Below are 12,717 nucleotides of genomic sequence, written 5' to 3'. Positions count from 1 at the left end.
TTTCTTTCCAAAAAGCTGCTCATTTGTCGGAATGGCCGATATCGGATCACTTTAGCATATATGTAGCTGCCATACAAACTGAGCGTTTGCGGTGAAGTAGTTGTATGGAAAACTTATTTACTTCATGAGATAACTTTACAGAATTCGTCGCGTAACATTACCTAAGGCTACAATATAATCTCCGAAGAAATTGTTCCGATCGGACTATAAAAGCACATAGCTGCCATACCAACTGTACCAGAGCAATTCTGTGCTAATAAGGAAATGTTTGTATTTGTGAAGGATATTGCAAACAAAGTAAATTTTTTGTGTGTTCAATTTTCCAAATTTATTTTAAACTGTAAATACGCTATTATCTCGTTTTAGCTCACCCTAACATACACGTATGTATATACATATGAATACGTAGAAGTATGATGGCGATATTAACACTTTATTTTGCTTTTATATATAAACTATTTAAACCATTATTTTTTGCGTTCTCTCTCTCTCACACACACTCCTTTCCGGTTGTTATTTTTGCAGCGCATTAACGGGGCTTAAATCATTGTAAGCTGCTGTAGACGGCTATGCGCCAGCGCCGTGCGCCACCATACACTGCTCTGCGTGTGGCTGGAAAATCGTTGAACGTACATCAAATGAATTTTAAATGTTAAAACAATCACTTTTAATCTAAAATAAAGTGCGAGAATAAAGTGTGAATGCAAAGTGAAAAATAATAAACGAAAAAAAATACAATATATAACGGTATATAAATACACGAATCTATGAGTGCGCGTAGCAAGCGGTTGCAAATAATAAAAGAAAATAATAAAATAAAATAAATAAATAAAAATAAAAGTGATGAAAAATACGAAATTACATAGAAAGTGGGTGGAAAATCGAAATCAAACAAAACATAAAATTAAATTAAACGCATAAAAACAAACGACATTCTGTGCTTAATCCCATTCGTAGCAGCAAAATCCACGCCTGTCATTTCACGAGGATTAAGACATCACAGACGAGTGGCAGTCGCATAGGCGCTTACAGCAAAGGTGCCTGTGTCTTCGCAGCGCAGGATAACGACAAGCACACACACACGCACATATGCGCACAAATACATTTATAGACAGACGCGCCTTCGATTTGGTGAGCGGCAATTGCTCGCTTGTCACAAGGTAAGTAGTAAGTAGGTTAAATAGAATTTATGCATGCGCCCAATGCGGCTTAACTGCGAGCTTTGGCAACAACAACACACAAACAAACAAACGCAAGTACACATATTTAGCAGCGAAAAACCACTTCAAACTGCATAGACACACACTTAGCCGGAAGACAATGGCACATTGCGGTGTTTGCCCTTAAATGATTTTCTTTTACCCAGGGAAATCCACAATTTGCTGGCAGATTTTTTTTCGTATTTGTTGTGATTCGTGCTTTTAATAGCGTCTGACTGCCTACAATTGTCGCCTTCGTGCTGTCTGCAGGCATTCTCTACTTTAGATTTGCCGTAATTTGTATGCCTCCGCCTAGTCAACCGCGCACCTCAGCCGCTTCCAATGCTGGCAAGCGGATTAGTCGCTATTTCTTTTATCTAACCAAGCAACCGCCTTCACGTCACTGCTTACTTCACATATCGTGCAGTGTTATTTTCTAAGTATCTTAACTCATTTAGTGTAGTCTACGTTTGGCTATTTTTATCAGACTTAGTGACTACCAAATTAATGTCTGCTGCAGTTTTCTTTCACTGGTGGTCTATAACTCAATATAAAGAAATATAAGCTTAAGCAAAAAACAAAAAGAAAAAATAGATAGGAATAAGCACAAAAACACAAATAATTAAATGAATAAAAGAAAAAATAAATAAATTAAATAAAAAAATATGCTTATGCACTCATTAGCTTGCTTGTCTGGCTCGCTTCGGCTTCAAGTTTCGTCTGTAATTCCATTTTCTCTGTCTCTCTCTCCCCCCGGAGCTTAATACTCCTGCTTGCCTTTGATGTTGAATTTTGGTAATTGTTTCGTAGGACTTCCGTAAATTAAGTAATGTGACTAGTTAGAAAAAAAAAAATGAAGCAAGAAGGGGGAAAAATAACCACTCGCCATTGAAAAGTAATTAATTTACTAACTGCTAGTCTTAAACTGTATTACGAGGGTTGCTTTAAGGCTTGACTTTGAGACAAAAATAATTCATATTCAGTTTTGTATACACTTCATATTAGTCCGCATTTAAACTAATTTTATATGCAAAAAGTTATTTCAATTTAAAGATTTTTAGAAACGAGCTCAAGTAGTTTTAGGACCCTTTATTAGTATATTTTCAATAAGAAATTTACTGGTATAGTATAAATAGAAGAATAATCGCCATCTAAAATGCAAAATAGCGTAATATCCCTTTTCATAATTTTACAGGCGAAAGAAAGTCCACATAACAGAAACCAGTCATGTTGAAACAAAATATGAGGTTTGGTTATAAAATGGTTATATATTGGTTACATATTGGTTATATATTGGTCATATCTTCAAGTGATTGTGACTATGAAATATGAAACAATTGAAATATGGTTTCTTGTATTTCGTAGGCAACTTGGTCTTAGTGATATTTAATATTCATTGAGATCAATAAACATGTTTGCAAAATCTAAAATTTTCAAGCTTTCCTCTCGAATTTTCCCTCTCAAAAATTATACCATATTACAGTTTAGCTAAATCTCTTTTTGATCGTATGCGCTATTCGTCTCGCTTTTCTGCGATTATTTGAGAGTATATCGAAGTATCCACTATTTCCATGAATAAAACTAAATAAAATAGGGTTTCTGGCAACTTCTTAGTTTAACGGCAAATTTGTAGATCCTATTTTATGAAAGTCATTATGCTAGCTGTAAGTCTGTATATACTACACGCTATCCTCGCACCATTATATTTCAAATTGCGTATTGAGCTCCCTCTTGATCATTCTTAGCGGACACGGTATTGTCACTGCCTGGGATTCGTCTAGAGAGGCTCCTGAAGTATCCAGCTCATCTCCTTTTTGGTTGCCGAAAATGTTCCTACGACTGGGAACCTCACTGATAACTGAGTCGAGTGCTCCTGTTAGTGAGCTTAAAGCCTTCCTCGCTCGTTTACTACACTCGAGTTGATCTTTTGGGGACGGCAGGGTTAGTAGTGTCATCTGGATATCTGAACGGGCGCCTTCTGTATCTTCCGTAGTTAAATATAACTACACAAGCCTTCTATATGCCTAGTACTCCCGCTGGGAATATGATATGAAGATCATAGGAGTATACTCCTGTTCCAAACCCGCTATCCATTTTGGTCCCGTAGGTATAGATTACCTATTCTCCTCCCCTCCTAAACCTCTTCTACATTCTCGTCTAAAGCGTATTATTAACCCTTGACAGGAAAAAGGTATTTCAGACCTTTACTATTTACAAAGCAAAATATTGACAGAAATAGAGCACCAACTGCCAGGGCCTATTGTGAATATATTTCTTTCACTTAACAATGATTAATACTACTTGGCAGGAAGGCTGTATATCCTTGGTGAAACATTTTGTATAAAGTGTGTATAAATCAAGCATTTGGCAACTCTTGCCCAACGCACTGCTTAATTACCAACAGAGGAAAATTTTAATGCTTAACGCCTTCAAATAGACATGTATTTAAGAGAGCCGCAAGCGTTGCTATCAAAATGTAATAAACTCCAACTAATTACAGTTATGTTAAGCCACAAATTATGATTTCCACACACACACGCATGAAGGCTGATACAATTTACAGCTATTTTCATTTCACTTTTCAGCAACAACAATTTATAAGCTTTCATTTAAATGCTCATATATGCCATAGAAATTAAAATATAATATTTCAAACATTATATCACACACAGCAAAAGGTCGCTTGGCCAAAGCTAAAGCGTGCGCTTGATCTAATTACACTATCTCTACTCGTAAAATGAGATTTACGACGTGCAAGTGTTATCTAAATAGTTATTACAAAGCGCACAGACACACATACATACAAACATTGCCAAATAAATATGTTACTTTTGTTATTTTCACTTTTATTTTTCTGTTTGGGAATTTAATTTATATTTGAATTTATAACTCCCTATGGGCTATTAAAAAGTTAGCATAAGCTAAACAATAAGAAAGCGCAACCCCAACAATTTGAGGGGAAGGGAGCGCACAATACAAAACGCAAATGCTTCATTTCTAAGTTGTGGCGGGTAATTCATAATTTCAATTGGCCTAATATTATTTTCAAGCGGTTTATGAGATTAGAGAGCGCCCCATAAGCATTTTAAGAAATTACGTACAAGCTCATTGGCGCTGCTCGCAAAATTACACTGTCGGGTAAACGTATAATAAATAGTGAAATCGTCGGCGAAATATAAATTTAAGCGATGTGGCGGTGAAGCATACATTTGGGCGCGTATGTAGTATTTATATTTACAGGGTGCTTACGTTGAATTATTTTTGTCTTTTGATAAGATCCTATTATTATGAAAATATTTTCGACGATTTGTCGGACTGGTGAAAGCATTAGGCAAGTGTATGTGAGTCGGGGAGCACCGGTGAAACTTTGGGTGAACGAGTAAGTGTATGGAAAATGCGAAGTAGAGATAAGAGCGAACGGGAGCTTTAGAGGGAAATACCGAGGAGAGCTCTAGAGAGAAATACCGAAGATGGATGGTGGTCACTGATAGTGGAAGAGATCCTTAGACAGACGGTATGTCAACGGAAAATGGGAATATGGGAGAACGGCCTAAGTGTTTTTGGTTACCAGGTATAGCAGGAGGGAGAAAGAGATGCTGAGACCATTAGGAATGCGGAGTAGAAACAAGAAGAACGAGTGCGAATCGGCGAGAGCTCAAGAGAGAAATACCGATGGTGAATTCTAGCCAGATCCTTAGATGGACGGTAGGTGTTGGTTATAGTAAGCAAATATACATTCATCATTTGAGGAATCCTCCAACTTTTTGTAAGAATTTTCTTACTTTTGAACTGTTCAGTTCAATTCGGAGCGCAACTTTGAAAAATGGCTTTAAGAAATGAAATTCCCTAACAGAAACACTCACTATAAAAATGCGAGCATGTAAAAAGACTCATTTCGGAATGAACATACGCCATCACTGATGAGCTTATTTGAGTGCGCACGCAAATAGACGAGTACTCGATGGAACGAGCGTTGGGCACTACTGGAAAGGAAAGGGAAAATGCAATTTATACCGAACAACGCACTCGACGACGACAATGTTATATGCGCGGAAAAGTGGATTCGAGACGCAAGTCAAAAGATGTGCGCCATGCCCCATGCCACACATTCTTACTGACTGTTGCGCTTGCTGTCGCAGTTGTTGGATAACGGTTGGATAACTGTTGTTGGTCGCGGTGGTTATGGCGGTCGTGATGGCCACTTACGCTTCCGCGCATCCACTAGCCAAGCAGCGTTGGAGTGATAGCACTGGTCTCCCGGTAGCAAGTACTCACACGAACGAAGATCAATGCGACGCACAGGTACGGCACACTGCGTGGCAAAGTAGGCACGTAGCCTATATTGATGCGACCCATACCACATGCGCATATGTATATTCATATGCATGTATGTATGTGTATGCACTTATAAATGGTGTTCATTGCTTGCTTCTCGTAAGGTTAAATAAAATATTTTCGTAATAAAAATAAAAATTTAATTTACTTCCATGAGAGCGGTGCGAAAGGTTGCGTGAAGGTGTACTACCAAATGACTGGTTCGGGGAATGCGCGTTGCGCTGGGCCATGTATGCCTTGTGCTTGAATTGCCGGCACTCTGGGTAAACACGATGGATACGGATGTGTTTCGCTTAACGTTAAAGCTGTGAACATAAATTGAAAAAGCGGACTCAAGCATACACTCACTTCAATTAGTTGGAGAGGGGGGACAGTGGGACAAAATGTGGGAAAATTGAATTTTTTAGGCAGTTTGAAAGACATTTTAGTGTATGTGGTACACAAACAAATTTGTTAATTAAATAACTTAACTTAAGAAATGTTATTCTAATTATTATATTTATTTTTTATTTCTATTTTTCGACTCAAATTCCACTTCATTTTATTATATGCGAACTAGTCCCTCAGTTTTGAGATATCGATCTGAAATTTTACCCACGTCTTTTCTCCCTAAAGAAGTTGCTTAATTGTCGGTACCGTCGTTATCGGACCACTATAGCTTACAGCTGCCATAAAAACTGTACTATCGGAATCAGCTTTTTATATGGAAATCTTTTTTAATTGATAAAGTATCACAATGAAATTCGGCACTGATCATCATCCAAGTCATTGCAATGATATGCTAGCAAATTATTGAGGTCGAACAACTATGACATATAGCAGCTATACGAACAAAATCAATATTTTATGTAATAATTTTTTTTTTTACTTGTGAAGCGTATTCTAGCTTCGGTGTAATCGAAGTTAACGCTTTCTTTTTTTTCAAATTAACGCTAATATTTTGTTAAGCGTCTTCTTCCACCATCATTTTGCTTCACTGTACGCTCCAATTGCTCACCCATACCGAAGAGCTCATGCATACATGCATGCGTAAAGCAACTACGGACACGTGGATATCTACTGTATTTTCTACTACTTACTCACACACATGCTTCAACAGCTACACTGAACGTTGTGTTGGCATACGCACACGCACCGAGGTTACTCATACGCCCCGGCCCAGCTTTTGAAGCAGCAAAGCATACCATGATCGCATGTGTGTATGTATAAGTCTGTGCTGCGGCTTCACCTTTTAAATGAGCGCCTTTTGCCTTCTTCTATTTTTGAAATTCACATTTTTTACTCTCTTTGTTGTTATTATTATTATTGTAACAGTGCAACATTAGCTGGCTTCGCTGGCCTATCTGCTTTCAGCGCCTTTTAACCTACACCCCACCCCGCCAGCCATGTGAAGTTTATAATCCACTATGGCGTCGGTTGTTTACAGCCAAACGCAGCTCGTTGACGCCTCAAGCTGCTGACGCGTGCGGCACAGTGCGAGGCCGTAGGTGAGGTCTGTGCGCTTGTACACTCGCGGGGCGACACAGCATGCCGACGGTGCAATGCGAAATGAGCATTCTTCACTTACGGGCTGCCGAGTTTTTGAAATTGTACGGAAGGAATTTGTTATTATGAGATTATAGCAGTAGCGTTAGTATCGACGCGGCGCCTGGGATGAGCGTAAGCGTGAAAGAAAATGTACGACAGAGTCAAGGCAAACTTCGATATGGCGTTGGCGACAGGTGAAACTGTTGCGCGCACTTAGCCAACAGCTTGTCGGTGGCGTGGGGCTAAGCTTGTGAAATTTGTGAATAAAGTGGAAAGAATAAATAAACGAAATGCGAACTCAAATTGAAACTGAAATGTGTATTTAGCATATTTTTGTAGGGCGGAAATTGTGGCTGAAGCAACGTCGGCAGTGAGACCGAGGACAAATGGCCGTCGCGGCATAACGGAAGTGACGAATGTGCGTGCTGCCAAATGAATGCGTGCGCACTATTCAACAGCTTTACAGCTATCACTTTGTTTCCTCCATTTCATGCGCCGCTGTGTGCGCGTTACGCATAAATCTGTGGAGTGAGACGTCGAAAAAATATCTTAATACATACATACTTTTTTATTTATCTTCTACAAATTCATTTAAACCCGGTGAGGCACAGGCAGGAAACGGCTTGCAGTGCTTTGTGCTAGCCTAGATATTTGAAAATTAACATTTTTTGCACTTTATTTCAATAAACGTAACAAATTGTGCGCATTGTGTGTGCATACACTGCCGGAAAAGGTTGTTGAATAACTGAAATATGTAACTTAGAGGAAACCGGAAGAAAGTTTCAAGAATGTCCGAAATTTGTGTATGCAAGTGGAGAAGTGGAGAAAAGCAAAACTTATGTTACCTTCATGCAACCCTGTCAGCAGTGGAGTGGAATGTACTAAGTTGAAGCGAGTGTTAAAATTTAAGAAATATGAATGGAATGTAGAAGATTGTAAGTTTAAAAGACTTCATGTTCTTTACCGTCGTAAATAATTCTAACGAAGACATCAACCAGCTGGGCAGCGACACCTTTCAAATTAAGGGACCGGACATTTCAGGTACATGCCTTTTCTCAACCAAGGCTGCTTTCTTCTTTTCATTGGGGGCGTTTTTGCATGGCGGCTCTCAAAACCAGCTTACAATCCATTGGAGGGATGGTTCGCTTTCTTACTTCAGCTCGCCCTGACTAACCTTTGACTACCAGAGGATACTTGGTCTAAGACCGGAATTCTTGAGCTACTTGAGTCATATGTAAAAGAATAATTTTTGGTCACTCCAAAGTGAATGCCGTTCATTTCTTACACGCGTGATCTTCTACATATCACTCCATTAAAAGAAATGAACTGTAGCTTAACAGGATTGCTCAGCAAGTATTTTTGCTCCAACAACAAGCACGACGTTCCATTTGATAAAAATATTATCGTGACTAACAAAAAAAAAAGTACGTCTCCACAAGATCTCACATGGTCTCAATATGAGCTGTTTGGAATTCAGTAGCCGTAGCCGATTGTATACTTAATCGTACTGGAAAATCATCCCAACAACAAAATTACATTTATGCGACAAAGATCACGGAGTAACCAGCTTTGTCAGCTTAGAACTCCTAAGTGAGTATCAAAAGATCCCGCTGTCCTGGTTCGCCTGTGGAACTATCTATTCAATGGCCTAAAGAAAGACCTTGGATCCTGGATAAATGTGTATCGAAAGATCCAGCTTTCCTGCCCCACCAAAAGCATACTTCGGTAGTATTTCTTCGAATGTTTAAAGCACGATGAACTTTGAAGAAGCAATCATCTGCTCTTCTTCTCCTTGCTCCTTCCTCCTTACAACTTTGTCGGTATGTGTCCAACCAGAGTTTTAGCCTAACCGTATGGGTGTCTATTGGATAGTGTTCAATTAGAATTCCTATAACTGTTCAATAGAATTTTAAGTTGCATTCTGAGCCAGAAATATCTCGAAGCCGTATAATCGTGCTCTTTCGAGCTCCTTAGATTCAGGACTAGAAGGCATAAGATAGCACCGACTTGTGAGTAATTTCGTTTCTTGCTTTTCGAACAATCCTTAGGATCTTCAGCGATTTCCTTATATACTTTATATTACGGATTCCCGAATAAATTAGCTTCTTCTATAAGTTTTTGAGTCCAGCTAGGCTTAGTTGTAAACAATCTCAAACAAAAAAAAAAAAAAAAAATGTGCGAAAACTTCTTGTACCCCTTTCTACGCCTAAATATTGCTCTAAGTATCCAAAGAAAGTGAATTTTTCTTGCCATGTATCACGCCTCCCTTCAAATCTAAGCTCACAAACAATGCTCCTTCAAAGTATTCTAAATTAAATTGAGAGCCACTTTGTATGGCTGCAGCTGCGTAGAGGTCAGTGAAATATTACAAAAAAAAAAAAAAAAAAAAAAAAAAAAAAAAAAAAAAAAAAAAAAAAAAAAAAAAAAAAAAAAAAAAAAAAAATTAAAATATAGCCGAAAGCAAAGCCAAATAATCCCATGCACTCAACGCACAGGTGTGCTAAATAAAATTAACTTCATTTCCTTGCTATTTGCCTTTCTAATGACCTAAAAGTATGCTACGCAATTTCGAAATTTCGACTAGCTGCTGAATTAAGGCATAATTTGTCTTTTTTATGCGACCAACAGGATTATTTGAGAGTTAATGCCATTTTATTTATGACTGAAAGGCAATAGATGCATTAAACCGGGGTCGGGGCGGTGGGAGGGGTGCACAGAATGGCAGCTACGTGACTGCCGAAATGAGTGCGTGAATTTCATTTCAACAGCTCAGTGTCTACATGTATATTTATGTGCATATGTATGTGTGCATGTGCGCTTGTATTTTATAATTGCTCGTGCATAATGAAAATCATTTTAATTGCAGGTGGCAATAAATTTTTGTGTATTCATCGGCATGCAAATAAAAAGAAATTTTCTCATTTTTACTGCAGCTGGAATGTTAATTGGGAAAGAAAATCATTGTAAATTAAATGATTGCGTGCGGCACATACATTTTATAATAGCATATATATTTTTGCTGGAAAAAATTTAATTTCATTTCATTTATGAGTAAGCGCAGATTTTAAGTAGTCAACGTTGTGATTTGTTTGGCGAAAAATAATTAAACTAATTAATGTTCGTTTTATTTCTGAATCACAAAATAAAGTCTTATAAAGTAAAATTGAAATTCTCACGAAATAAATTTGTTAAGTATGCCATAGTTATCGTGTCATTATTAATTATTTTTTTTGGTGAAGCAAATTGAATAAATATTAGTAATGACGTGTTTGTCGAGTCATCAAAGATGTGTGTGGTCTAGCGTTGTTCTGATGGTTTGTTGTTTTCTCGATTGTTTGCTTCAATCTTATGAGTTGTTGACAGTCGACCAGGCCGGCGCAGCAGAGAGATATACGACTGCAACAACATATAATGACAAAATACGAAAAATCTTTTTCGACTACCCAATATATTGACCTTTGTTGCTGACTCGCACTAAAAGAAATATGAAAATTTTCGTTTTTAATAAAGCGTCATGATGTTGTAATATTTTTTAAAAAAAATCTTCCTTTTGTTCGTGAACACTAACGAGCACCAGGCCTGTGCGCTTAGCATATTTTCGGCTCATTAGAATTTCAAATCTAAAAAATACCCATCAAAGCATAGTATATTTTAATGCACCCAAGCGTGCTGGCTTACCAAATGCCACAAAATTGTTATACAACGAAATAACAACATTTACATACACATACATATATACATAACTACAGATATCCACAGATATTTGCGGTTTGCTTAAATTTCAATTACAAAACATTGCTTGTAATTAGAAAAATTTTTTTCGGTCTATTAAGGCCGAGGTGAGCTTGCAGCCTGCAAGGCAATTTAATAACCCAAACTTTGATGACTTTCATGACTTGCCGAATTCACGGTCCGCCATCCACAGCATACATCACGCTGTCACGCTGGCCAAGGCTTTAATTATCGTTGAAAGTGTTGCGTTTTTCTGCCACATTCGACACTTGCATAACTACTTTACTTCGTTTGCCGTTTGCCGTTTGCTATGCGCCCACTTTCGGTTGCCTTCATTTTTTTTTTTGCTCTTGGCCTGCGCTGCTTCATGCTTTTTAGCACTTGTGGCCCTTCATTCAAACGCACTGCTGCTGTCAACACTTCAACGCCTCAAAATATTTCCTTAATAACACTTTTGCAAAAATACATAGCAACAACTAAGAACTAAGAAGTGGAGGGCTTGAAGGGCGTTAGTGAAAGTATACTGCTTCTCGGTCCATTTATTTATAAACATATTTGCATATATATATATATGTATAATGGTGTATACACAATCACGCATACACACTAAAGCACATCCGGTCTACAAGCAATGCTTGACTTCCGGTGTGCCCCTTCATTTTCTTACCACTATGACTTTAATTGCCACATTGTGCGGCAGAGTATGAGTCTTAATATTACTTAACGGTGTGTTGTGTTTGCTGTAACCCACCTAGCCCCGCCTGTGTGTTTGCTTTGCGCTGAAATCACGTCATTAACAACAAAACACGAATTTCATAAGAATTTTATAAGTAAAATTAAAGAAAATTGCTGGCAAGCGGACGCTTACCACTGCGCCGCAAATATGCGCTGCTACCGAACCAAGCACACCGCTCCAGCCCGCACCTCACCTATATGACGTTCGGTAGACGGCGCCTATTTTCGCTACATTTTCCTGGTCGCTCCGACTTCACTTTGGGGAATTAATAAAATATTCTTGCTTATATTTTTGTTTATGTTGTTATTGTTGTTGTTTTTGGTGACGACGTCTGGTGTTGGCAGTGGGTGGGCGCTGGCTGCATATAACAGACGAAAATACAAGAAATATTCTCATATACACGCACAAAATAAATAACAAGTAAATGCAATTAACAAAAATAAATGAATGTAGTGGCGAAAGCAAAAAGTAATACAAAAACAAAAACAAAAGGGAAAATACATTTGCATCGCTGAATTTAATTATGACCATCAAGCTTATGCAGAGAAGCTCGGCTAAAACTGGCGGCTATTAATATTAGTGTTGCAAAGTAGCGAGTTTATGGATGAAATGGGTATTTTGTTTAACTTTTTTATTAGGTCTGTTTTCAGTGTGTAGTGTAGTGTAGTTCTTATATATTTTATATACTTTAAAATGTACACATGTGGTAAATAAGAGCCAATAACTTCATTTCATTTAAAATTTAAAGTAATTGACCAAAAAACTGGTACAAACGAAACTGGTCTAAATAATTTAAACTGGTATAACATAAGCCGAAGTTGATTTTACTTCTTAAAATTTTGCACAATTGACTAATAACTCGTATAAATAAAACTGATACATAAAATTTAAACTGGTATAACTGAAATAGGCTGGTATAAGCAAAATATTTTGGTACTATGAAATAAAACCTGCCTTCGTTTTGACAAAATTAGAAAGTAAAGAATCTAAAACCAAAATTGGTATAAATGAAATAGACTAGCATAACCTAAACAGACTGACATARCTCAAATAGATTGTTATACTCAAAAAAGAAGTGTTTTTATTTTGTAAAGGAATAGAAAATATTTTGGTACTATGAAATAAAACCTGCCTTCGTTTTGACAAAATTAGAAAGTAAAGAATCTAAAACCAAAATTGGTATAAATG

General features: G+C 37.5%; 1 protein-coding gene across 1 annotated transcript in view; it reads left to right on the top strand.

The window, feature by feature from the left end:
- Positions 1-876: 876 nt before the first annotated feature.
- The window catches only part of LOC108966524, a gene marked incomplete at its 3' end in the record, with an annotated part of 124,545 nt that continues 112,704 nt past the window's right edge, over positions 877-12,717 (top strand). The window contains exon 1 of the mRNA XM_018929468.1: positions 877-1,160. The remainder of the gene's footprint in view (positions 1,161-12,717) is intronic.

Source organism: Bactrocera latifrons, unplaced genomic scaffold, assembly GCF_001853355.1.
Source record: "Bactrocera latifrons isolate USDA-ARS-PBARC rearing strain unplaced genomic scaffold, ASM185335v1 scaffold_163, whole genome shotgun sequence".
Lineage (NCBI taxonomy): Eukaryota > Metazoa > Arthropoda > Insecta > Diptera > Tephritidae > Bactrocera > Bactrocera latifrons.
The sequence above is the reverse complement of the archived record's forward strand: the minus strand, read 5'-3'. Positions and strand labels throughout refer to the sequence as shown.